The sequence below is a fragment of the Colletes latitarsis genome, chromosome 1, assembly GCF_051014445.1.
Source record: "Colletes latitarsis isolate SP2378_abdomen chromosome 1, iyColLati1, whole genome shotgun sequence".
Classification (NCBI taxonomy): domain Eukaryota; kingdom Metazoa; phylum Arthropoda; class Insecta; order Hymenoptera; family Colletidae; genus Colletes; species Colletes latitarsis.
The window spans coordinates 21,110,669-21,137,250 of record NC_135134.1 but is presented as its reverse complement, the minus strand read 5'-3'; positions in this window follow the sequence as shown (position 1 = coordinate 21,137,250).

The window sequence follows — 26,582 nt, the reverse complement described above, 5'->3', positions numbered from 1 at the left end:
TTGTTGGCCAGATTCTGGGCTTCTTTTGGCTTGGATCACGTAGTAATGTGGTACCACACTGAAACTGTCCATTAAACCTGGTTTCGATCAATATTTTAGAGGATAACGCATGTTAGGTCTATGTCAGGTCTGGGATTTGCTCTCATCAGGATCATACTGTCGCATATTTCTCATACTTGATGGCCAGATCCTGGGCTTTTTCTGGTTTGGATCACGTAGTAATGTGGTACCACACTGAAACAGTCGACTAATCCTGGTCTCGGCCAATATTTTAGAGGATAACGCATGTTAGGTCTAGGTTAGGTCTGGGATTTGCACTCATCAGGCTCATACTTCCGCATTCTTCAAATACTTGTGGAACAGATCCTGGGCTTTTTCTGGTTTCGATCACATAGTAATGTGGTACCACACTGAAACAGTCGATTAAACCTTGTTTCGATCGATATTTTAGAGGATAACGCATGTTAGGTCTAGGCCAGGCCTGGGATTTGCCCACATCAGACTCATACTTCCGCATTCTTCAAATACTTGTGGAACAGATCCTGGGCTTTTTCTGGTTTCGATCACATAGTAATGTGGTACCACACTGAAACAGTCGACTAAACCTGGTCACGATCAATATTTTAGAGGATAACGCAAGGTAGGTCTAGGTTAGGTCTGGGATTTGCTCCCATCAGGCTCATACATTCGCATATTTCTCATACTTGATGGCCAGATCCTGGGCTTTTTCTGGTTTGGATCTCGTAGTAATGTGGTACCACACTGAAACAGTCGACTAATCCTGGTCTCGGTCAGTATTTTAGAGGATAACGCATGTTAGGTCTAGGTTAGGTCTGGGATTTGCACTCATCAGGCTCATACTTTCGCATATTTCTCATACTTCATGGCAAGATCCTGGGCTTTTTCTGGTTTGGTTCACGTGGTAATGTGTTACCCCACTGAAACTGTCGACTAATCCTGGTCTCGGTCAATATTTTAGAGGTTAACTCATGTTAGGTCTAGGTTAGGTCTGGGATTTGCTCTCATCAGGCTCATACATTCGCATATTTCTCATACTTGATGGCCAGATCCTGGGCTTTTTCTGGTTTGGATCACGTAGTAATGCGGTACCACACTGAAACAGTCCATTAAACCTGGTTTCGATCAATGTTTTAGAGGATAACGCATGTTAGGTCTAGGTTAGGTCTGGGATTTGCACTCATCAGACTCATACTTTCGCATTCCTCACATACTTGTTGAACAGATCCCGGGTTTTTTCTGGTTTGGGTCCCGTGGTAATGTGTTACCCCACTGAAACAGTCGACTAATCCTGGTCTCGGTCAATATTTTAGAGGTTAACTCATGTTAGGTCTAGGTTAGGTCTGGGATTTGCTCTCATCAGGCTCATACATTCGCATATTTCTCATACTTGATGGCCAGATCCTGGGCTTTTTCTGGTTTGGATCACGTAGTAATGTGGTACCACACTGAAACAGTCGACTAATCCTGGTCTCGGTCAATATTTTAGAGGATAACGCATGTTAGGTCTTGGTTCGGCCTTGGATTTGCCCTCATCAGGCTCACACGATCGCATTCTTCACATACCTTGTGAACAGAACCTGGGTTTTTTCTAGTTTGGATCACGTGGTAATGTGGTACCACACTGAAGCAGTCGATTAAACCTTGTTTCGATCGATATTTTAGAGGATAACGCATGTTAGGTCTAGGTTAGGTCTGGGATTTGCACTCACCAGGCTCATACTTTCGCATATTTCACATACTTGATGGCCTGATTCTGGGCCTTTTTTGGTTTCGATCACGTAGTAATGCGGTACCACCGTAGAAGAGACCATTAAACCTGGTTTCGACAAATATTTTAGAGGCTAACGCATGTTAGGTCGTTGTTAGGTCCGGGATTTGCCCTCATCAGGCTCACACTTTCGCATTCTTCACATACCTGTTGAACAGATCCAGGGTTTTTTCTGGTTTGGATCACGTGGTAATGTGGTACCACACTGAAACAGTCCATTAAACCTAGTCTGGGTCAACATTTCAAAGGATAACTCACGTTAGGTCTAGGTTAGGTCTGGGATTTGCTCTCATGAGGCTCATACATTCGCATATTACTCATACTTGATGGCCAGATCCTGGGCTTTATCTGGTTTGGATCACGTAGTAATGTGGTACCACACTGAAACAGTCGACTAATCCTGGTCTCGGCCAATATTTTAGAGGATAACGCATGTTAGGTCTAGGTTAGGTCTGGGATTTGCACTCATCAGGCTCATACTTTCGCATGTTTCTCATGCTTGATGGCCAGATTCTGGGCTTTTTTTAGTTTGGATCACGCAGTAATGTGGTACCACACTGAAACAGACCATTAAACCTGGTTTCGATCAATATTTTAGAGGATAACACATGTTAGGTCTTGGTTAGGTCTGGGATTTGCACTCATCAGGCTCATACTTTCGCATATATCTCATACTTGTTGGCCAGATTCTGGGCTTTTTTTGGCTTGGATCACGTAGTAATGTGGTACCACACTGAAACTGTCCATTAAACCTGGTTTCGATCAATATTTTAGAGGATAACGCATGTTAGGTCTATGTCAGGTCTGGGATTTGCTCTCATCAGGATCATACTGTCGCATATTTCTCATACTTGATGGCCAGATCCTGGGCTTTTTCTGGTTTGGATCACGTAGTAATGTGGGACCACACTGAAACAGTCGATTAAACCTGGTCTCGATCAATATTTTAGAGGATAACGCATGTTAGGTCTGGGTTACGTCTGGGATTTGCCCTCTTCAGTCTCATACTTTCGCATTCTTCACATCCTTGTTGGCCAGATCCTGGGTTTTTTCTGGTTTGGATCACATAGTAATGTGGTACCACACTGAAACAGTCGACTAAACCTGGTCACGAAAAATATTTTAGAGGATAACGCATGTTAGGTCTAGGTTAGGGCTGGGATTTGGTCTCATCAGGCTCATACATTCGCATATTTCTCATACTTGGTGGCCAGATCCTGGGCTTTTTCTGGTTTGGATCACGTAGTAATGTGGTACCACACTGAAACTGTCGACTAATGCTGGTCTCGGTCTATATTTTAGAGGATAACGCATGTTAGGTCTAGGTTAGGTCTGGGATTTGCACTCATCTGGCTCTTACTTTCGCATATTTCTCATACTTGTTGGCCAGATTCTGGGCTTTTTTTGACTAGGATCACGTAGTAATCTGGTACCACACTGAAACTGTCCATTAAACCTGGTTTCGATCAATATTTTAGAGGATAACGCATGTTAGGTCTGGGTTAGGTCTGGGATTTGCTCTCATCAGGCTCATACTTTCGCATATTTCTCAAACTTGTTGGCCAGATTCTGGGCTTCTTTTGGCTTGGATCACGTAGTAATGTGGTACCACACTGAAACTGTCCATTAAACCTGGTTTCGATCAATATTTTAGAGGATAACGCATGTTAGGTCTATGTCAGGTCTGGGATTTGCTCTCATCAGGATCATACTGTCGCATATTTCTCATACTTGATGGCCAGATCCTGGGCTTTTTCTGGTTTGGATCACGTAGTAATGTGGTACCACACTGAAACTGTCGACTAATGCTGGTCTCGGTCTGTATTTTAGAGGATAACGCATGTTAGGTCTAGGTTAGGTCTGGGATTTGCACTCATCAGGCTCATACTTTCGCATATTTCTCATACTTGTTGGCCAGATTCTGGGCTTTTTTTGGCTTGGATCACGTAGCAATGTGGTACCACACTGAAACAGTCGACTAATCCTGGTCTCGGTCAATATTTTAGAGGATAACGCATGTTAGGTCTAGGTTAGGTCTGGGATTTGCACTCATCAGGCTCATACTTTCGCACATTTCTCATACTTGTTGGCCAGATTCTGGGCTTTTTTTGGCATGGATCACGTAGTAATGTGGTACCACACTGCACCTGGCCACTAAACCTGGTTTCGATCAATATTTTAGAGGATAACGCATGTTAGGTCTATGTTAGTTCTGGGATTTGCTCTCATCAGGCTCAAACATTCGCATATTTCTCATACTTGATGGCCAGATCCTGGGCGTTTTCTGGTTTGGATCACGTAGTAATGTGGTACCACACTGAAACAGTCGACTAATCCTGGTCTCGGCCAATATTTTAGAGGATAACGCATGTTAGGTCTAGGTTAGGTCTGGGATTTGCACTCATCAGGCTCATGCTTCCGCATTCTTCAAATACTTGTGGAACAGATCCTGGGCTTTTTCTGGTTTCGATCACATAGTAATGTGGTACCCCACTGAAACAGTCGATTAAACCTTGTTTCGATCGATATTTTAGAGGATAACGCATGTTAGGTCTAGGCCAGGCCTGGGATTTGCCCACATCAGACTCATACTTCCGCATTCTTCAAATACTTGTGGAACAGATCCTGGGCTTTTTCTGGTTTCGATCACATAGTAATGTGGTACCACACTGAAACAGTCGACTAAACCTGGTCACGATCAATATTTTAGAGGATAACGCAAGGTAGGTCTAGGTTAGGTCTGGGATTTGCTCTCATCAGGCTCATACATTCGCATATTTCTCATACTTGATGGCCAGATCCTGGGCTTTTTCTGGTTTGGATCACGTAGTAATGTGGTACCACACTGAAACAGTCGACTAATCCTGGTCTCGGTCAGTATTTTAGAGGATAACGCATGTTAGGTCTAGGTTAGGTCTGGGATTTGCACTCATCAGGCTCATACTTTCGCATATTTCTCATACTTCATGGCAAGATCCTGGGCTTTTTCTGGTTTGGGTCACGTGGTAATGTGTTACCCCACTGAAACTGTCGACTAATACTGGTCTCGGTCAATATTTTAGAGGTTAACTCATGTTAGGTCTAGGTTAGGTCTGGGATTTGCTCTCATCAGGCTCATAAATTCGCATATTTCTCATACTTGATGGCCAGATCCTGGGCTTTTTCTGGTTTGGATCACGTAGTAATGCGGTACCACACTGAAACAGTCCATTAAACCTGGTTTCGATCAATGTTTTAGAGGATAACGCATGTTAGGTCTAGGTTAGGTCTGGGATTTGCACTCATCAGACTCATACTTTCGCATTCCTCACATACTTGTTGAACAGATCCCGGGTTTTTTCTGGTTTGGGTCCCGTGGTAATGTGTTACCCCACTGAAACAGTCGACTAATCCTGGTCTCGGTCAATATTTTAGAGGTTAACTCATGTTAGGTCTAGGTTAGGTCTGGGATTTGCTCTCATCAGGCTCATACATTCGCATATTTCTCATACTTGATGGCCAGATCCTGGGCTTTTTCTGGTTTGGATCACGTAGTAATGTGGTACCACACTGAAACAGTCGACTAATCCTGGTCTCGGTCAATATTTTAGAGGATAACGCATGCTAGGTCTTGGTTCGGCCTTGGATTTGCCCTCATCAGGCTCACACGATCGCATTCTTCACATACCTTGTGAACAGAACCTGGGTTTTTTCTAGTTTGGATCACGTGGTAATGTGGTACCACACTGAAGCAGTCGATTAAACCTTGTTTCGATCGATATTTTAGAGGATAACGCATGTTAGGTCTAGGTTAGGTCTGGGATTTGCACTCACCAGGCTCATACTTTCGCATATTTCACATACTTGATGGCCAGATTCTGGGCCTTTTTTGGTTTCGATCACGTAGTAATGCGGTACCACCGTAGAAGAGACCATTAAACCTGGTTTCGACAAATATTTTAGAGGCTAACGCATGTTAGGTCGTTGTTAGGTCCGGGATTTGCCCTCATCAGGCTCACACTTTTGCATTCTTCACATACCTGTTGAACAGATCCAGGGTTTTTTCTGGTTTGGATCACGTGGTAATGTGGTACCACACTGAAACAGTCCATTAAACCTAGTCTGGGTCAACATTTCAAAGGATAACTCACGTTAGGTCTAGGTTAGGTCTGGGATTTGCTCTCATGAGGCTCATACATTCGCATATTACTCATACTTGATGGCCAGATCCTGGGCTTTATCTGGTTTGGATCACGTAGTAATGTGGTACCACACTGAAACAGTCGACTAATCCTGGTCTCGGCCAATATTTTAGAGGATAACGCATGTTAGGTCTAGGTTAGGTCTGGGATTTGCACTCATCAGGCTCATACTTTCGCATGTTTCTCATGCTTGATGGCCAGATTCTGGGCTTTTTTTAGTTTGGATCACGCAGTAATGTGGTACCACACTGAAACAGACCATTAAACCTGGTTTCGATCAATATTTTAGAGGATAACACATGTTAGGTCTAGGTTAGGTCTGGGATTTGCACTCATCAGGCTCATACTTTCGCATATATCTCATACTTGTTGGCCAGATTCTGGGCTTTTTTTGGCTTGGATCACGTAGCAATGTGGTACCACACTGAAACAGTCGACTAATCCTGGTCTCGGTCAATATTTTAGAGGATAACGCACGTTAGGTCTCGGCTCGGCCTTGGATTTGCCCTCATCAGGCTCACACGATCGCATTCTTCACATACCTTGTGAACAGAACCTGGGTTTTTTCTAGTTTGGATCACGTGGTAATGTGGTACCACACTGAAACAGTCGATTAAACCTGGTTTCGATCGATATTTTAGAGGATAACGCATGTTATGTCTAGGTTAGGTCTGGGATTTGCACTCATCAGGCTCATACTTTCGCATATTTCACATACTTGATGGCCAGATTCAGGGCTTTTTCTGGTTTGGATCACGTGGTAATGTGGTACCACACTGAAACAGTCGACTAAACCTGGTCTCGGTCAACATTTCAAAGGATAACTCATGTTAGGTCTAGGTTAGGTCTGGGATTTGCTCCCATCAGGCTCATACTTTCGCGTGTTTCTCATACTTGATGGCCAGATTCTGGGCTTTTTTTAGTTTGGATCACGTAGTAATGTGGTACCACACTGAAACAGTCGACTAATCCTGGTCTCGGTCAATATTTTAGAGGATAAAGCATGTTAGGTCTAGGTTAGGTCTGGGATTTGCACTCATCAGGCTCATACTTTTGCATATTTCTCATACTTGATGGCCAGATTCTGGGCCTTTTTTGGTTTCGATCACGTAGTAATGCGGTACCACCGTGGAAGAGACCATTAAACCTGGTTTCGACAAATATTTTAAAGGCTAACGCATGTTAGGTCTTTGTTAGGTCCGGGATTTGCCCTCATCAGGCTCACACTTTCGCATTCTTCACATACCTGTTGAACAGATCCAGGGTTTTTTCTGGTTTGGATCACGTGGTAATGTGGTACCACACTGAAACAGTCCATTAAACCTAGTCTGGGTCAACATTTCAAAGGATAACTCACGTTAGGTCTAGGTTAGGTCTGGGATTTGCTCTCATGAGGCTCATACATTCGCATATTACTCATACTTGATGGCCAGATCCTGGGCTTTATCTGGATTGGATCACGTAGTAATGTGGTACCACACTGAAACTGTCCATTAAACCTAGTCGGGGTCAACATTTCAAAGGATAACTCATGTTAGGTCCAGGTTTGGTCTGGGATTTGCACTCATCAGGCTCATACATTCGCATATTTCTCATACTTGATGGCCAGATCCTGGGCTTCTTCTCGTTTGGATCACGTAGTAATGTGGTACCACACTGAAACAGTCGACTGAACCTGGTCATGATCAATATTTTAGAGGATAACGCATGTTAGGTCTAGGTTAGGTCTGGGATTTGCACTGCATCAGGCTCATACTTTCGCATATTTCTCATACTTGATGGCCGGATTCTTGGCCTTTTATGGTTTAGATCACGTAGTAATGTGGTACCACACTGAAACAGACCATTAAACCTGGTTTCGATCAATATTTTAGAGCATAACACATGTTAGGTCTAGGTTAGGTCTGGGATTTGCACTCATCAGGCTCATACTTTCGCATATTTCTCATACTTGTTAGCCAGATTCTGGGCTTTTTTGGCTTGGATCACGTAGTAATGTGGGACCACACTGAAACAGTCGATTAAACCTGGTCTCGATCAATATTTTAGAGGAAAACGCATGTTAGGTCTGGGTTAGGTCTGGGATTTGCCCTCTTCAGTCTCAAACTTTCGCATTCTTCACATCCTCGTTGGCCACATCCTGGTTTTTTTCTGGTTTGGATCACATAGTAATGTGGTACCACACTGAAACAGTCGACTAAACCTGGTCACGATCAATATTTTAGAGGATAACGCATGTTAGGTCTAGGTTAGGGCTGGGATTTGGTCTCATCAGGCTCATACAATCGCGCATTTCTCATACTTGATGGCCAGATCCTGGGCTTTTTCTGGTTTGGATCACGTAGTAATGTGGTACCACACTGTAACTGTCGACTAATGCTGGTCTCAGTCAATATTTTAGAGGATAACGCATGTTAGGTCTAGGATAGGGATGGGATTTGGTCTCATCAGGCTCATACATTCGCATATTTCTCATACTTGTTGGCCAGATTCCGGGCTTTTTGTGGCTTGGATCACGTAGTAATGTGGTACCACACTGAAACTGTCCATTAAACCTGGTTTCGATCAATATTTTAGAGGATAACGCATGTTAGGTCTATGTCAGGTCTGGGATTTGCTCTCATCAGGCTCATACTGTCGCATATTTCTCATACTTGATGGCCAGATCCTGGGCTTTTTCTGGGTTGGATCACGTAGTAATGTGGGACCACACTGAAACAGTCGATTAAACCCGGTCTCGATCAATATTTTAGAGGATAACGCATGTTAGGTCTGGGTTAGGTCTGGGATTTGCCCTCTTCAGTCTCATACTTTCGCATTCTTCACATCCTTGTTGGCCAGATCCTGGGTTTTTTCTGGTTTGGATCACATAGTAATGTGGTACCACACTGAAACAGTCGACTAAACCTGGTCACGATCAATATTTTAGAGGATAACGCATGTTAGGTCTAGGATAGGGATGGGATTTGGTCTCATCAGGCTCATACATTCGCATATTTCTCATACTTGATGGCCAGATCCTGGGCTTTTTCTGGTTTGGAGCACGTAGTAATGTGGTACCACGCTGAAACTGTCGACTAATGCTGGTCTCGGTCTATATTTTAGAGGATAACGCATGTTAGGTCTAGGTTAGGTCTGGGATTTGCATTCATCTGGCTCATACTTTCGCATATTTCTCATACTTGTTGCCAAGATTCTGGGCTTTTTTTAGTTTGGATCACGCAGTAATGTGGTACCACACTGAAAGAGACCATTAAACCTGGTTTCGATCAATATTTTCGAGGATAACACGTTAGGTCTAGGTTAGGTCTGGGATTTGCACTCTTCAGTCTCATACTTTCGCATATTTCTCGTACTTGTTGGCCATATCCTGCGCCTTTCTGGTTTGGATCACGTAGTAATGTGGTACCACACTGATACTGTCAATTAAACCTAGTCTGGGTCAACATTTCAAAGGTTAACTCATGTTAGGTCTAGGTTAGGTCTGGGATTTGCTCTCATCAGGCTCATACTTTCGCATGTTTCTCATACTTGATGGCCAGATTCTGGGCTTTTTTTAGTTTGGATCACGCAGTAATGTGGTACCACACTGAAACAGACCATTAAACCTGGTTTCGATCAATATTTTAGAGGATAACACATGTTAGGTCTAGGTTAGGTCTGGGGTTTGCACTCATCAGGCTCATACTTTCGCATATTTCTCATACTTGATGGCCAGATTCAGGGCTTTTTCTGGTTTGGATCACGTGGAAATGTGGTACCACACTGAAACAGTCAATTAAACCTAGTCTGGGTCAACATTTCAAAGGATAACTCATGTTGGGTCTGGGTTAGGTCTGGGATTTGCTCTCATCAGGCTCATACTTTCGCATATTTCTCATACTTGTTGGCCAGATTCTGGGCTTTTTTTGGCTTGGATCACCTAGTAATGTGGTACCACACTGAAACAGACCATTAAACCTGGTTTCGATCAATATTTTAGAGCATAACACATGTTAGGTCTAGGTTAGGTCTGGGATATGGTCTCATCAGGCTCATACATTCGCATATTTCTCATACTTGATGGCCAGATCCTGGGCTATTTCTGGTTTGGATCACGTAGTAATGTGGTACCACACTGAAACAGTCGACTAATCCTGGTCTCGGCCAATATTTTAGAGGATGACGCATGTTAGGTCTAGGTTAGGTCTGGGATTTGCACTCATCAGCCTCATACTTTCGCATATTTCTTATACTTGTTGTCCAGATTCTGGGCTTTTTTTGGCTTGGATCACGTAGTAATGTGGGACCACACTGAAACAGTCGACTAAACCTGGTCACGATCAATATTTTAGAGGATAACGCATGTTAGGTCTAGGTTAGGGCTGGGATTTGGTCTCATCAGGCTCATACCTTCGCATATTTCTCATACTTGATGGCCAGATCCTGGGCTTTTTCTGGTTTGGATCACGTAGTAATGTGGTACCACACTGAAACAGTCGACTAATCCTGGTCTCGATCAATATTTTAGAGGATAACGCATGTTAGGTCTGTGTTAGGTCTCGGATTTGCACTCATCAGGCTCATACCTTCGCATATTTCGCATACTTGATGGCCAGATCCTGGCCTTTTTCTGTTTTGGATCACGTAGTAATGTGGTACCACACTGAAACAGTTGACTAATCCTGGTCTCGGTCAATATTTTAGAGGATAACGCATGTTAGGTCTAGGTTAGGTCTGGGATTTGCACTCATTAGGCGCATACTTTCGCATATTTCTCATACTTGATGGCCAGATTCTGGGCCTTTTTTGGTTTCGATCACGCAGTAATGCGGTACCACCGTGAAAGAGACCATTAAACCTGGTTTCGACCAATATTTTAGAGGCTAACGCACGTTAGGTCTATGTTAGGTCCGGGATTTGCCCTCATCAGGCTCACACTTTCGCATTCTTCACATACCTGTTGAACAGATCCAGGGTTTTTTCTGGTTTGGATTTCGTCGTAATGTGGTACCACACTGAAACAGTCCATTAAACCTAGTCTGGGTCAACATTTCAAAGGATAACGCACGTTAGGTCTAGGTTGGGTCTGGGATTTGCTCTCATCAGGCTCATATATTCGCATATTTCGCATACTTGATGGCCAGATCCTGGGCTTTTTCTGGTTTGGATCACGTAGTAATGTGGGACCACACTGAAACAGTCGACTAACCCTGGTCTCGGTCAATATTTTAGAGGATAACTCATGTTAGGTCTAGGTTAGGTCTGGGATTTGCTCTCATCAGGCTCATACATTCGCATATTTCTCATACTTGATGGCCAGATCCTGGGCTTCTTCTGGTTTGCATCACGTAGTAATGTGGTACCACACTGAAACAGCCGACTAATCCTGGTCCCGGTCAATATTTTAGAGGATAACGCATGTTAGGTCTTGGTTCGGCCTTGGATTTGCACTCATCAGGCTCATACTTTCGCATATTTCTCATACTTGTTGACCAGATTCTGGGCTTTTTTTGGCTTGCATCACGTAGTAATGTGGTACCACACTGAAACTGTCCATTAAACCTAGTCGGGGTCAACATTTCAAAGGATAACTCATGTTAGGTCCAGGTTTGGTCTGGGATTTGCACTCATCAGGCTCATACATTCGCATATTTCTCATACTTGATGGCCAGATCCTGGGCTTCTTCTCGTTTGGATCACGTAGTAATGTGGTACCACACTGAAACAGTCGACTGAACCTGGTCATGATCAATACTTTAGAGGATAACGCATGTTAGGTCTAGGTTAGGTCTGGGATTTGCACTGCATCAGGCTCATACTTTCGCATATTTCTCATACTTGATGGCCGGATTCTTGGCCTTTTATGGTTCAGATCACGTAGTAATGTGGTACCACACTGAAACAGACCATTAAACCTGGTTTCGATCAATATTTTAGAGCATAACACATGTTAGGTCTAGGTTAGGTCTGGGATTTGCACTCATCAGGCTCATACTTTCGCATATTTCTCATACTTGTTAGGCAGATTCTGGGCTTTATTTGGCTTGGATCACGTAGTAATGTGGGACCACACTGAAACAGTCGATTAAACCTGGTCTCGATCAATATTTTAGAGGAAAACGCATGTTAGGTCTGGGTTAGGTCTGGGATTTGCCCTCTTCAGTCTCAAACTTTCGCATTCTTCACATCCTTGTTGGCCACATCCTGGGTTTTTTCTGGTTTGGATCACATAGTAATGTGGTACCACACTGAAACAGTCGACTAAACCTGGTCACGATCAATATTTTAGAGGATAACGCATGTTAGGTCTAGGTTAGGGCTGGGATTTGGTCTCATCAGGCTCATACAATCGCGCATTTCTCATACTTGATGGCCAGATCCTGGGCTTTTTCTGGTTTGGATCACGTAGTAATGTGGTACCACACTGTAACTGTCGACTAATGCTGGTCTCAGTCAATATTTTAGACGATAACGCATGTTAGGTCTAGGATAGGGATGGGATTTGGTCTCATCAGGCTCATACATTCGCATATTTCTCATACTTGTTGGTCAGATTCTGGGCTTTTTGTGGCTTGGATCACGTAGTAATGTGGTACCACACTGAAACTGTCCATTAAACCTGGTTTCGATCAATATTTTAGAGGATAACGCATGTTAGGTCTGGGTTAGGTCTGGGATTTGCTCTCATCAGGCTCATACATTCGCATATTTCTCATACTTGTTGACCAGATCCTGGGCTTTTTCTGGTTTGGATCACGTAGTAATGTGGTACCACACTGAAACAGTCGACTAATCCTGGTCTCGATCAATATTATAGAGGATAACGCATGTTAGGTCTGGGTTAGGTCTCGGATTTGCACTCATCAGGCTCATACTTTCGCATATTTCAAATACTTGATGGCCAGATCCTGGGCTTTTCCTGGTTTGGATCACGTAGTAATGTGGTACCACACTGAAACAGTCGACTAATCCTGGTCTCGGCCAATATTTTAGAGGATAACGCATGTTAGGTCTATGTCAGGTCTGGGATTTGCTCTCATCAGGCTCATACTGTCGCATATTTCTCATACTTGATGGCCAGATCCTGGGCTTTTTCTGGGTTGGATCACGTAGTAATGTGGGACCACACTGAAACAGTCGATTAAACCCGGTCTCGATCAATATTTTAGAGGATAACGCATGTTAGGTCTGGGTTAGGTCTGGGATTTGCCCTCTTCAGTCTCATACTTTCGCATTCTTCACATCCTTGTTGGCCAGATCCTGGGTTTTTTCTGGTTTGGATCACATAGTAATGTGGTACCACACTGAAACAGTCGACTAAACCTGGTCACGATCAATATTTTAGAGGATAACGCATGTTAGGTCTAGGATAGGGATGGGATTTGGTCTCATCAGGCTCATACATTCGCATATTTCTCATACTTGATGGCCAGATCCTGGGCTTTTTCTGGTTTGGAGCACGTAGTAATGTGGTACCACGCTGAAACTGTCGACTAATGCTGGTCTCGGTCTATATTTTAGAGGATAACGCATGTTAGGTCTAGGTTAGGTCTGGGATTTGCATTCATCTGGCTCATACTTTCGCATATTTCTCATACTTGTTGCCAAGATTCTGGGCTTTTTTTAGTTTGGATCACGCAGTAATGTGGTACCACACTGAAGGAGACCATTAAACCTGGTTTCGATCAATATTTTAGAGGATAACACGTTAGGTCTAGGTTAGGTCTGGGATTTGCACTCTTCAGTCTCATACTTTCGCATATTTCTCGTACTTGTTGGCCATATCCTGCGCCTTTCTGGTTTGGATCACGTAGTAATGTGGTACCACACTGATACTGTCAATTAAACCTAGTCTGGGTCAACATTTCAAAGGTTAACTCATGTTAGGTCTAGGTTAGGTCTGGGATTTGCTCTCATCAGGCTCATACTTTCGCATGTTTCTCATACTTGATGGCCAGATTCTGGGCTTTTTTTAGTTTGGATCACGCAGTAATGTGGTACCACACTGAAACAGACCATTAAACCTGGTTTCGATCAATATTTTAGAGGATAACACATGTTAGGTCTAGGTTAGGTCTGGGGTTTGCACTCATCAGGCTCATACTTTCGCATATTTCTCATACTTGATGGCCAGATTCAGGGCTTTTTCTGGTTTGGATCACGTGGAAATGTGGTACCACACGGAAACAGTCAATTAAACCTAGTCTGGGTCAACATTTCAAAGGATAACTCATGTTGGGTCTGGGTTAGGTCTGGGATTTGCTCTCATCAGGCTCATACTTTCGCATATTTCTCATACTTGTTGGCCAGATTCTGGGCTTTTTTTGGCTTGGATCACCTAGTAATGTGGTACCACACTGAAACAGACCATTAAACCTGGTTTCGATCAATATTTTAGAGCAGAACACATGTTAGGTCTAGGTTAGGTCTGGGATATGGTCTCATCAGGCTCATACATTCGCATATTTCTCATACTTGATGGCCAGATCCTGGGCTATTTCTGGTTTGGATCACGTAGTAATGTGGTACCACACTGAAACAGTCGACTAATCCTGGTCTCGGCCAATATTTTAGAGGATAACGCATGTTAGGTCTAGGTTAGGTCTGGGATTTGCACTCATCAGCCTCATACTTTCGCATATTTCTTATACTTGTTGTCCAGATTCTGGGCTTTTTTTGGCTTGGATCACGTAGTAATGTGGGACCACACTGAAACAGTCGACTAAACCTGGTCACGATCAATATTTTAGAGGATAACGCATGTTAGGTCTAGGTTAGGGCTGGGATTTGGTCTCATCAGGCTCATACCTTCGCATATTTCTCATACTTGATGGCCAGATCCTGGGCTTTTTCTGGTTTGGATCACGTAGTAATGTGGTACCACACTGAAACAGTCGACTAATCCTGGTCTCGGTCAATATTTTAGAGGATAACGCATGTTAGGTCTAGGTTAGGTCTGGGATTTGCACTCATCAGGCGCATACTTTCGCATATTTCTCATACTTGATGGCCAGATTCTGGGCCTTTTTTGGTTTCGATCACGTAGTAATGCGGTACCACCGTGAAAGAGACCATTAAACCTGGTTTCGACCAATATTTTAGAGGCTAACGCATGTTAGGTCTATGTTAGGTCCGGGATTTGCCCTCATCAGGCTCACACTTTCGCATTCTTCACATACCTGTTGAACAGATCCAGGGTTTTTTCTGGTTTGGATTTCGTCGTAATGTGGTACCACACTGAAACAGTCCATTAAACCTAGTCTGGGTCAACATTTCAAAGGATAACACACGTTAGGTCTAGGTTGGGTCTGGGATTTGCTCTCATCAGGCTCATACATTCGCATATTTCGCATACTTGATGGCCAGATCCTGGGCTTTTTCTGGTTTGGATCACGTAGTAATGTGGTACCACACTGAAACAGTCGACTAATCCTGGTCTCGGCCAATATTTTAGAGGATAACGCATGTTAGGTCTAGGTTAGGTCTGGGATTTGCACTCATCAGGCTCATACTTTCGCATATTTCTCATACTTGTTGGCCAGATTCTGGGCTCTTTTTGGCTTGGATCACGTAGTAATGTGGGACCACACTGAAACAGTCGATTAAACCTGGTCTCGATCAATATTTTAGAGGATAACGCATGTTAGGTCTGGGTTAGTTCTGGGATTTGCCCTCTTCAGTCTCATACTTTCGCATTCACCACATCCTTGGTGGCCAGATCCTGGGTTTTTTCTGGTTTGGATCACATAGTAATGTGGTGCCACACTGAAACAGTCGACTAAACCTGGTCACGATCAATATTTTAGAGGATAACGCATGTTAGGTCTAGGTTAGGGCTGGGATTTGGTCTCATCAGGCTCATACAATCGCGCATTTCTCATACTTGATGGCCAGATCCTGGGCTTTTTCTGGTTTGGATCACGTAGTAATGTGGTACCACACTGTAACTGTCGACTAATGCTGGTCTCGGTCAATATTTTAGAGGATAACGCATGTTAGGTCTAGGTTAGGTCTGGGATTTGCATTCATCTGGCTCATACTTTCGCATATTTCTCATACTTGTTGGCCAGATTCTGGGCTTTTTTTGGCTAAGATCACGTAGTAATGTGGTACCACACTGAAACTGTCCATTAAACCTGGATTTGATCCATATTTTAGAGGATAACGCATGTTAGGTCTGAGTTAGTTCTGGGATTTGCCCTCATCAGGCTCATACATTCGCATATTTCTCATACTTGATGGCCATATCCTGGGCTTCTTCTGGTTTGGATCACGTAGTAATGTGGTACCATACTGAAACAGTCGACTAATCCTGGTCTCGGTCAATATTTTAGAGGATAACGCATGTTAGGTCTAGGTTTGGTCTGGGATTTGGACTCATCAGGCTCATACTTTCGCATATTTCTGATACTTGATGGCCAGATTCTTGGCCTTTTATGGTTTAGATCACGTAGTAATGCGGTACCACACTGAAACAGTCCATTAAACCTGGTTCCGATCAATATTTTTGAGGATAACGCATGTTATGGTCTCGGTTAGGTCTTGGATTTGCCCCTCATCAGGCTCATGATTTCGCATATTTCTCATACTTGTTGGCCAGATCCTGGGCTTTTTTTGGCTTGGATCAGGTAGTAGTGTGGTACCACACTGAAACAGTCGACTAATCCTGGTCTCGGTCAATATTTTAGAGGATACCGCATGTCAGGTCTATGTTAGGTCTGGGATTTGCTCTCATCAGGCTCATACATTCGCATATTTCTCATACTTGATGGCCAGATCCTGGGCTTTTACTGGTTTGGTTCACGTAGTAATGTGGGACCACACTGAAAAATCGATTAAACCTTGTCTCGATCAATATTTTAGAGGATAACGCATGTTAGGTCTGGGTTAGGTCTGGGATTTGCCCTCTTCAGTCTCATACTTTCGCATTCTTCACATCCTTGTTGGCCAGATCCTGGGGTTTTTCTGGTTTGGATCACATAGTAATGTGGTACCACACTGAAACAGTCGACTAAACCTGGTCACGATCAATATTTTAGACGATAACGCATGTTAGGTCTAGGTTAGGGCTGGGATTTGCTCCCATCAGGCTCATACTTTCGCATATTTCTGATACTTGATGGCCAGATTCTGGTCTTTTTCTGGTTTCGATCACGTAGTAATGCGGTACCACACTGAAACAGTCCATTAAACCTGGTTTCGATCAAAATTTTAGAGGATAACGCATGTTAGGTCTAAGTTAGGCCTGGGATTTGCCCTCATCAGACTCATACATTCGCATATTTCTCATACTTGATGGCCAGATCCTGGGCTTTTCCTGGTTTGGATCACGTAGTAATGTGGTACCACACTGAAACAGTCGACTAATCCTGGTCTCGGTCAATATTTTAGAGGATAACGCATGTTAGGTCTAGGTTAGGTCTGGGATTTGCACTCATCAGGCTCATACTATCGCATATATCTCATACTTGATGGCCGGATTCTAGGCCTTTTATGGTTTAGATCACGTAGTAATGCGGTACCACACTGAAACAGTCCATTAAACCTGGTTCCGATCAATATTTTTGAGGATAACGCATGTTAGGTCTGGGTTAGGTCTGGGATTTGCTCTCATCAGGCTCATACATTCGCATATTTCTCATACTTGATGGCCAGATCCTGGGCTTTTTCTGGTTTGGATCACGTAGTAATGTGGTACCACACTGAAACAGTCGACTAACCCTGGTCTCGGCCAATATTTTAGAGGATAACGCATGTTAGGTCTAGGTTAGGTCTGGGATTTGCACTCATCAGGCTCATACTTTCGCATATTTCTCATACTTGTTGGCCAGATTCTGGGCTTTTTTTGGCTTGGATCACGTAGTAATGTGGGACCACACTGAAGCAGTCGATTAAACCTGGTCTCCATCAATATTTTAGAGGATAACGCATGTTAGGTCTAGGTTAGGGCTGGGATTTGGTCTCATCAGGCTCATACATTCTCATATTTCTCATACTTGATGGCCAGATCCTGGGCTTTTTCTGGTTTGGATCACGTAGTAACGTGGTACCACACTGAAACTGTCGACTAATGCTGGCCTCGGTCAATATTTTAGAGGATAACGCATGTTAGGTCTAGGTTAGGGCTGGGATTTGGTCTCATCAGGCTCATACATTCTCATATTTCTCATACTTGATGGCCAGATCCTGGGCTTTTTCTGGTTTCGATCACGTAGTAATGTGGTACCACACTGAAACAGTCGACTAACCCTGGTCTCGGCCAATATTTTAGAGGATAACGCATGTTAGGTCTAAGTTAGGTCTGGGATTTGCTCTCATCAGGCTCATACATTCGCATATTTCTCATACTTGATGGCCAGATCCTGGCCTTTTTCTGGTTTGGCTCACGTAGTAATGTGGTACCACACTGAAACAGTTGACTAAACCTGGTCTCGGTCAATATTTTAGAGGATAACGCATGTTAGGTCTAGGTTAGGTCTGGGATTTGCTCTCATCAGGCTCATACTTTCGCATATTTCTCGTACTTGTTGGCCATATCCTGCGTCTTTCTGGATTGGATCACGTAGTAATGTGGTACCACACTGAAACTGTCAATCAAACCTAGTCTGGGTCAACATTTCAAAGGTTAACTCATGTTAGGTCTAGGTTAGGTCTGGGATTTGCTCTCATCAGGCTCATACTTTCGCATGTTTCTCATACTTGATGGCCAGATTCTGGGCTTTTTCTAGTTTGGATCACGCAGTAATGTGGTACCACACTGAAACAGACCATTAAACCTGGTTTCGATCCATATTTTAGAGGATAACACATGTTAGGTCTAGGTTAGGTCTGGGATTTGCTCTCATCAGGCTCATACATTCGCATATTTCTCATACTTGATGGCCAGATCCTGGGCTTTTTCTGGTTTGGATCACGTAGTAATGTGGTACCACACTGAAACAGTCGACTAATCCTGGTCTCGGCCAATATTTTAGAGGATAACGCATGTTAGGTCTAGGTTAGGTCTGGGATTTGCACTCATCAGGCTCATACTTTCGCATATTTCTCATACTTGTTGGCCAGATTCTGGGCTTTTTTTGGCTTGGATCACGTAGTAATGTGGGACCACACTGAAACAGTCGATTAAACCTGGTCTCGATCAATATTTTAGAGGATAACGCATGTTAGGTCTGGGTTAGGTCTGGGATTTGCCCTCTTCAGTCTCATACTTTCGCATTCTTCACATCCTTGTTGGCCAGATCCTGGGTTTTTTCTGGTTTGGATCACAGAGTAATGTGGTACCACACTGAAACAGTCGATTAAACCTGGTTTCGATCAATATTTTAGAGGATAACGCATGTTAGGTCTTGGTTAGGTCTGGGATTTGCACTCATCAGGCTCATACTTTCGCATATTTCTCATACTTGTTGGCCAGATTCTGGGCTTTTTTTGGCTTGGATCACGTAGTAATGTGGTACCACACTGAAACAGTCGACTAATCCTGGTCTCGGCCAATATTTTAGAGGATAACGCATGTTAGGTCTAGGTTTGGTCTGGGATTTGCACTCATCAGGCTCATACTTTCGCATATTTCTCATACTTGTTGGCCAGATTCTGGGTTTTTTCTGGTTTGGATCACAGAGTAATGTGGTACCACACTGAAACAGTCGATTAAACCTGGTTTCGATCAATATTTTAGAGGATGACGCATGTCAGGTCTATGTTAGGTCTGGGATTTGCTCTCATCTGGCTCATACTTTCGCATATTTCTCATACTTGATGGCCAGATCCTGGCCTTTTTCTGGTTTGGCTCACGTAGTAATGTGGTACCACACTGAAACAGTTGACTAAACCTGATCTCGCTCAATATTTTAGAGGATAACGCATGTTAGGTCTAGGTTAGGTCTGGGATTTGCTCTCATCAGGCTCATACTTTCGCATATTTCTCGTATTTGTTGGCCATATCCTGCGCCTTTCTGGATTGGATCACGTAGTAATGTGGTACCACACTGAAACTGTCAATTAAACCTAGTCTGGGTCAACATTTCAAAGGTTAACTCATGTTAGGTCTGGGATTTGCTCTCATCAGGCTCATACTTTCGCATGTTTCTCATACTTGATGGCCAGATTCTGGGCTTTTTTTAGTTTGGATCACGCAGTAATGTGGTACCACACTGAAACAGACCATTAAACCTGGTTTCAATCAATATTTTAGAGGATAACACATGTTAAGTCTAGGTTAGGTCTGGGATTTGCTCTCATCAGGCTCATACATTCGCATATTTCTCATACTTGATGGCCAGATCCTGGGCTTTTTCTGGTTTGGATCACGTAGTAATGTGGTACCACACTGAAACAGTCGACTGATCCTTGTCTCGGCCAATATTTTAGAGGATAACGCATATTAGGTCTAGGTTAGGTCTGGGATTTGCACTCATCAGGCTCATACTTTCGCATATTTCTCATACTTGATGGCCAGATCCTGGGCTTTTTCTGGTTTGGATCACGTAGTAATGTGGTACCACACTGAAACTGTCCATTAAACCTGGTTTCGATCAATATTTTAGGGGATAACGCATGTTAGGTCTGGGTTAGGTCTGGGATTTGCCCTCTTCAGTCTCATACTTTCGCATTCATCACATCCTTGGTGGCCAGATCCTGGGTTTTTTCTGGTTTGGATCACATAGTAATGTGGTACCACACTGAAACAGTCGACTAAACCTGGTCACGATCAATATTTTAGAGGATAACGCATGTTAGGTCTAGGTTAGGGCTGGGATTTGGTCTCATCAGGCTCATACATTCGCATATTTCTCATACTTGATGGCCAGATCCTGGGCTTTTCCTGGTTTGGATCACGTAGTAATGTGGTACCACACTGAAACTGTCGACTAATGCTGGCCTCGGTCAATATTTTAGAGGATAACGCATGTTAGGTCTAGGTTAGGTCTGGGATTTGCATTCATCTGGCTCATACTTTCGCATATTTCTCATACTTGTTGGCCATATCCTGCGTCTTTCTGGATTGGATCACGTAGTAATGTGGTACCACACTGAAACTGTCAATCAAACCTAGTCTGGGTCAACATTTCAAAGGTTAACTCATGTTAGGTCTAGGTTAAGTCTGGGATTTGCTCTCATCAGGCTCATACATTCGCATATTTCTCATACTTGATGGCCAGATCCTGGGCTTTTTCTGGTTTGGATCACGTAGTAATGTGGTACCACACTGAAACAGTTGACTAAACCTGGTCTCGGTCAATATTTTAGAGGATAACGCATGTTAGGTCTAGGTTAGGTCTGGGATTTGCTCTCATCAGGCTCATACTTTCGCATATTTCTCGTACTTGTTGGCCATATCCTGCGTCTTTCTGGATTGGATCACGTAGTAATGTGGTACCACACTGAAACTGTCAATCAAACCTAGTCTGGGTCAACATTTCAAAGGTTAACTCATGTTAGGTCTAGGTTAAGTCTGGGATTTGCTCTCATCAGGCTCATACTTTCGCATGTTTCTCATACTTGATGGCCAGATTCTGGGCTTTTTTTAGTTTGGATCACGCAGTAATGTGGTACCACACTGAAACAGACCATTAAACCTGGTTTCGATCCATATTTTAGAGGATAACACATGTTAGGTCTAGGTTAGGTCTGGGATTTGCTCTCATCAGGCTCATACTTTCGCATTTTTCGCATACTTGTTGGCCAGATCCTGGGCTTTTTCTGGTTTGGATCACGTAGTAATGTGGTACCACACTGAAACAGTCGACTGATCCTTGTCTCGGCCAATATTTTAGAGGATAACGCATATTAGGTCTAGGTTAGGTCTGGGATTTGCACTCATCAGGCTCATACTTTCGCATATTTCTCATACTTGATGGCCAGATCCTGGGCTTTTTCTGGTTTGGATCACGTAGTAATGTGGTACCACACTGAAACTGTCCATTAAACCTGGTTTCGATCAATATTTTAGGGGATAACGCATGTTAGGTCTGGGTTAGGTCTGGGATTTGCCCTCTTCAGTCTCATACTTTCGCATTCATCACATCCTTGGTGGCCAGATCCTGGGTTTTTTCTGGTTTGGATCACATAGTAATGTGGTACCACACTGAAACAGTCGACTAAACCTGGTCACGATCAATATTTTAGAGGATAACGCATGTTAGGTCTAGGTTAGGGCTGGGATTTGGTCTCATCAGGCTCATACATTCGCATATTTCTCATACTTGATGGCCAGATCCTGGGCTTTTCCTGGTTTGGATCACGTAGTAATGTGGTACCACACTGAAACTGTCGACTAATGCTGGCCTCGGTCAATATTTTAGAGGATAACGCATGTTAGGTCTAGGTTAGGTCTGGGATTTGCATTCATCTGGCTCATACTTTCGCATATTTCTCATACTTGTTGGCCATATCCTGCGTCTTTCTGGATTGGATCACGTAGTAATGTGGTACCACACTGAAACTGTCAATCAAACCTAGTCTGGGTCAACATTTCAAAGGTTAACTCATGTTAGGTCTAGGTTAAGTCTGGGATTTGCTCTCATCAGGCTCATACATTCGCATATTTCTCATACTTGATGGCCAGATCCTGGGCTTTTTCTGGTTTGGATCACGTAGTAATGTGGTACCACACTGAAACAGTTGACTAAACCTGGTCTCGGTCAATATTTTAGAGGATAACGCATGTTAGGTCTAGGTTAGGTCTGGGATTTGCTCTCATCAGGCTCATACTTTCGCATATTTCTCGTACTTGTTGGCCATATCCTGCGTCTTTCTGGATTGGATCACGTAGTAATGTGGTACCACACTGAAACTGTCAATCAAACCTAGTCTGGGTCAACATTTCAAAGGTTAACTCATGTTAGGTCTAGGTTAAGTCTGGGATTTGCTCTCATCAGGCTCATACTTTCGCATGTTTCTCATACTTGATGGCCAGATTCTGGGCTTTTTTTAGTTTGGATCACGCAGTAATGTGGTACCACACTGAAACAGACCATTAAACCTGGTTTCGATCCATATTTTAGAGGATAACACATGTTAGGTCTAGGTTAGGTCTGGGATTTGCTCTCATCAGGCTCATACTTTCGCATTTTTCGCATACTTGTTGGCCAGATCCTGGGATTTTTCTGGTTGGGATCACGTAGTAATGTGGTACCAGACTGAAACAGTCAATTCAACTTGGCTTCGATCAATATTTGAGAGGATAACACCGTTTAGGATTGCAATCATCTGGATCATACTTTCGCATTCTTCCCATACTTTTTTTTTTTTTTTTTTTTTTTTTGGTCGTGGGGAAACGTAACCCAGACATAACCGGCGTTACCCTCTAAAATATTAATCGCAACCAGGTTTAATTGACTGTTTCAGTGTGATACCACTTTACAAAGTGATCCGAACCAGAAAAGATCCAGGATCTGGCCATTCAAATTTGCGAAAAATGCGAAAGTATGAGCTAGATGATGGCAAATACCAGACCTAACCCAGACATAACTGGCGTTATCCTGTAAAATATTGATTGAAACCAGGTTTAATTGACTGCTTCAGTGTTGTACCAGTTTACAACATGATCCGAACCAGAAAAGACCCAGGATCTGGCCAACAGGTATTTTTTTTTTTTTTTTTTTTTTTTTTTTTTTTTTGTCGTGGGGAAAATCTTCGAAATACTCCCTCCCACCACCTTGGGGCGAGGTGGGAGGGGTGTGTGGGATTCCCCGCGCCCGTACAACGACAGGCGCGGGACCTACCCACTAAAAACCCCACGGTGACCCTTCGGCACGCTTTGGGAGGATACCGGGAATCGCTCGAAGCATTCTTCCGGTATCCTCCCCGTGCCCGCGCTTTCGCGCCCATCCCCCGGGGGGACAATCGGTCCCCCCAGTAGACACACTGCCTCATAGCGGCGGGACGGGGCCACTCCATCCCGCCGCTATCCGTCCCGGGGCCGCGTTTAGTGGCGGCTGCGGGCCCCAACTCGCAACCGCCCGCGACCCCGTTTCCACCCCGCGGCGGCCGGGCGTTCATGGCCGCACCAGACCGCCGAGGGTGCCTCCCCTTGCGTCGGACCGGTAGGGGGAGGCACTCCTACCCCCAACCGGTCCGACCCGGCGCCGCCTGGCGGGAGGAGGGTCCCCTCAGGACCCCTCTCCCAGCCTAGGTCATCCGCCACGCCGAGGCGGCCGCCCGCGACGCCTCGCGACCGGGCGACGACCTCGGGCCACCGCACGAGCGCGAGCTTCAGCGCGCCGCTGAAGCTCGCGCTCCCTCCCCGCGGCCTCCTTCTGCAACATTACGTTCTCGCAGAAGGAGGCCACGGCCCTCCACTTCTCCTCGCTGACGAGCATGGCGCGCACCACGCCCGGCAGCGAGACGTCCCGCCCGACGACGCCGACCAGGACACGGCGCTCCCCCTCCCACGCGGGGCATACCTCCAGGGTATGATCCGCCGTGTCCTGCTCAGCGTCGCAGTGGCAGCAACGCGCCGTCGGCTCCTTCCCTATCCGGCACAGGTATCTTCCGAAGCTGCCATGCCCGGAAAATACCTGTGCCAGCCGGTAGGTGAGGCTGCCATGGCCTCTGTCCAGCCACTCCTTCAGGAGTGGCCGAACAGCCCCGACAGTCCGGTGCCCCGCGGTTGGCAGAGCCAGCCGCTCCTGCCACGCGAGCAACACGGACTGCCGGGCCTGGCGCCTCAAATCGCCCCAAGCAGGTTCTTGCCCGCCCGGGACCGCTCCCACCCCCGCGCGACGGTCGACGCGGTGCCGGTACATCACCGCGTGCGACCGCGCGAGCAGGTCCATGGGCGGCATCCCCGCTAGAACCGTCGCCGCCTCATGTGACATGGTCCGATACCCGCGGACGACCCTGAGCGCCATGCGCCTCTGCACCCGACGCAGCATAGTCATGCTGCGCCGGGAGGCAGCCAGGTCGTCCGCCCAGACGGGGGCCCCGTATAGGGCCACCGACTGGACCATTGCCACATAGAGGCGACGAACTCGGCCCGCCGGGCCCCCCAGGTTGGGCAGGATCCGGCCCAGAGCCGCAACCATCCTTTCCAACCGGGGGACCAGGCAGCGGAAATGCTTCTCGAAACGCCAGTGGCTATCGAGGATCAGCCCTAGATACCTGATCTGGGGCTTCACCTCGATGCCAGCCCCACCCACCCGAATCAGAGGGGGTGGCGGATCCTGCCGAGGTGAATGAAACGCAATCACCTCGGTCTTATGGACCGCCACCGTCATCCCCATCCCCCTGATCCGGTCGACGACGCGTTGCGACCCCTCCTCCGCGCGACGCATGGCCCTCCCCCAGTGCGCCCCGACGGCCAGCACCAGTGTGTCATCCGCATAACACACCGTGCTGACGCCGTCGGGGAGGCCGGCCCGCAACACCGAGTCGTACGCGATGTTCCACAGGAGTGGCCCGAGGACCGACCCCTGCGGAACACCGCAGTACACCTCCCTCCGCATATCACCATCCCGGCCCGGATACTCGATCCACCTGCCGCGGAGATAATCCCCGACGACCGCGCTGAGACAAGGGGGGACTCGATGATATTCGAGTCCCCTCCTTATCTCTTCCCAGGGGAGGGTGTTAAAGGCATTGGCAATATCCAAGGATATTGCCAATGCCACCCCTCCCCGGGAGACGGCCGCCTCCGAGAGGGCCCTCACACGACCTATCGCGTCGATAGTCGATCGGCCCCCCCGGAAACCGAACTGGCAGTCGGCCAGACCGGGATCACCCCGCGACAGGTGCTCGACGAGGCGGGCAGCAATCACACGCTCGAAGAGCTTGCCCACCTCGTCGAGGAGACAAATGGGCCGGTATGCGGAGGGAGACTCCGCGGGCCGACCCTCCTTCCGGAGGAGGACCATCCTCGCCACCTTCCAACTGGGGGGGAATCGCCCGTCCCTCAGGCAGCGGTCGAACAACCGCCTGAGGTCGGCCCCAAGGACGCCCTGGGTCAAGACCCAAACCCGGCCGGGCACACCATCCGGACCCGGGGCCGTGTTACGAACCCCGAGCCGTCTGATGGCCGCTGCCAGCTCCTCCTTGCTGACCCCCAGCTCGGCTGTCCACTCCACTGGGACAGCCGCCGCCGCCGGAGGACGCGGTCCCCTCTCCCCAATTGGGAAGAGTGTATTGACCACGTCCTCCAGCAGCCGGGGGTCAAGACCCTCGGTGACGGGGGGCGCCCACGGGCGGAGCTTATTCAGCACCACCTTATATGGGCGCCCCCATGGATCGTCATCAAGGGTCTGGAGGAGCTCCTTCCATGCCTGGGTCTTGGCCCGTTTGATGGCGACCTGCAGAGCAACCCGCGCCACGCGGTATGCTCCATACAGGTCATCAGCTGCCCTCGCTCGCGCCACGCCGTCGCCTGTACGTTGACGACGGCGCGCGCGGGTGTACTGGCGTCGGGCGCGGACAGTCGCGACTCGCAACTCCGCGATCGCGTCCGACCACCAGTACACCGCCCGACGAGGAGAAGCCCGCCCGACCCGAGGCATCGTCGCGTCGCAAATACCCGCGACCAATGCCCCGAGCCGGGCGACCTCCTCCTCTATGCTCGGCAACTCGGCCGCTCCCTGCGGCCAAGTTGCAGCGAGGGCAGCTGCCATCAGGGCGTCCTTGTCCAGGCGCCGAAG